Source organism: Camelus dromedarius, chromosome 6 (genome assembly GCF_036321535.1).
Source record: "Camelus dromedarius isolate mCamDro1 chromosome 6, mCamDro1.pat, whole genome shotgun sequence".
In the NCBI taxonomy this organism is placed as follows: Eukaryota; Metazoa; Chordata; class Mammalia; order Artiodactyla; family Camelidae; genus Camelus; species Camelus dromedarius.
Genome location: NC_087441.1, coordinates 48,217,974 through 48,220,067, shown reverse-complemented (window position 1 = coordinate 48,220,067; position 2,094 = coordinate 48,217,974). Strand labels below are relative to the sequence as shown.

At 55.4% G+C, this 2,094-nt stretch overlaps 1 pseudogene; it reads left to right on the top strand.

Annotated features, from left to right (window-relative positions):
* The first annotated feature begins 365 nt into the window (after positions 1 to 365).
* On the top strand, positions 366 to 1,192 carry LOC105097157 (piezo-type mechanosensitive ion channel component 1-like; annotated as a pseudogene).
* The last annotated feature ends 902 nt before the right edge of the window (positions 1,193 to 2,094 follow it).

The window sequence follows — 2,094 nt, the reverse complement described above, 5'->3', positions numbered from 1 at the left end:
TGACAGTGTTGTGATGCAGGACCCGGTACAGCTCACGGCCCTCTTCTTCCACGTTCCCAGCTTCTGTGCCACGGCCTCTGGGGACATGGGGAGGACCCGCTCTCCAAGGAGCATGACAGGGACAGTGGGAAGGAGAAGGATGTTGAGGAGGAGCCAGCTGGGAACCCAGATCAAGGAGGGCACAGGGCGCCAGGAGGAGCCAGAGGTGGCCAGGCGGGGGCTCCACGGAGGAAGACATCCAGCCGGAAGCCAGTAACAGGCCCAGGCCCCAGTGGAGCTCAAGACCCGCGACAAAGAGCATTAGTCTGGTTTTAGAAGGAAGGAGAGCCCCAATCCGAGAGGACCCATAACCATGGAAGCCAAGGATGCAGAGGAGGCAGTTTGACCCCTGCCTGCTGGCCATGCTGTTCATCAGCTGGAATAGCCCCAAGGACCTTTCACAACACAGATCGAGGACAGTTTTGGGGCGATGTGGTTCATCAGCCTGCCGAGCCGCACCCAGATGGAGCGGAAGATGTACAAAGGCACCTTTGACATCACCCTGTGCTTTACCTGGAATTTCCAGAGCTACCTGGCCAAGGGCAGCACCAACGAATACACCAAAGAGAAGCACAGTCTGGTCCTGGCCCCCAACCGCACTATGGCATGGCAGCTGGCCAGCCTGCTCAAAAGCACCTCAGAGCAGTAAGTGACAATCCCCAACATCTTCCCCAAGTATATCTGTGCACCCAGTGGGCTTGAATCCAACCCCTGGAAGCAGCCGCAGCCTAGTGAGGAGGCCGACAACCTTGACACCCACATCCATCTTTGGAAGGATCATGTGAGCTCAGGACCACTGGCTTCCACCAGTGGTGGGTCATTGACTGCTGGACTGACCAGCCGACTACAGTCTACCACCCATGGTCATCTTCAGTGACAAAGTCAGCCCCCCCAGGCTCAGCTTTATGGCCAGCTACAGGAACACCGAGCTTGATGCAACTATTGTGTTGGTTACTGGCAAGTTTGTGCCTGGCTTCTTCAGCGTTATCTCACACTCTCTGATGTCCAGGGAGCTGCCACCCTCAGACTCTGCCAGGAAATCTTCCTGATATGGGAGACACAGGAGCTGGAGCTGGAAGAGGAGTTGTACATCAGACTCATCTTCCTGTCCCACTCCCTCGAGACCAAGATCAAGTGGACCCCAGAGGAGTAGGAGCCAGACAGACTCATAGGGCTCTGTGAATGAAGGAGCCGGCCAGGTGCTCCTTGGGCTACTGGAACAGATGCCTTAGTCCAAGGCTTCCAGCTGTGACACATCCTCCCAGCTCACTCAGCCCTGATACTGCTGTCAGAAGGAAGCTGTGGTCCTTCCACAGCCTGGCACAGGACTGCTGTCCCTTCCCATCATCCCCACGGGGCACAGGGGCACAGCCCTCCCTTCCCCATGCTTACTGTATGCTTCCTAATTTAAAAAACTTTTTATTTATACAAATGAACAGAAAAAAAAAAGTCTGTGTGACTGGGAAAGGCAGTCTCATGTGCACTGTCTTTCTACCTCCCCTGGCTACACAGGAATGAGCCTTGGGCCTGGAACACTTCCTTACCAAGAGATAAGAACCCAGCCAGCCTGTGCCGGGCTTACTGCCTTGTGTGGGTATATGTTTTCCTGTTTCAGACTCAGTGGGTGCTCCGTTCTGCTCAGTGGCCCTCGGCTGTGCCCCCAGCTTTCAATGCTTGAGACCCCACAGGGGAGAGGTCGAGGTCCTTCTGCTGTGGCACGAGATGGGTGTGTGTGGGTGATTGTCCTGCGTCTGTAGCCGGAAGCCCCTGCTGGCCAGAAGTGATCGGTGTATCCTCGCTGAGCTCATCTTGCTCCATCTCTTCTCTGTGTGGGTAAAACCCTCGCTCCATGCTGCACTTGTCTGTGTTGTGTTTTCCGTGATGACGCTGATACCAAGATGCAGTGGGCAGAAGCGTTGGGAATTCTGTTCCTGGTGGCTGGTGCTGTGGCGATCTTTGCTATCCTCCATGTAGGTGGAGGCCTCCCCTGGCTTTGATTCCTGGTTCACAGTGTTCTGCTCGATAGACCGCTGATGGATATTTGGGTCTCTGTTG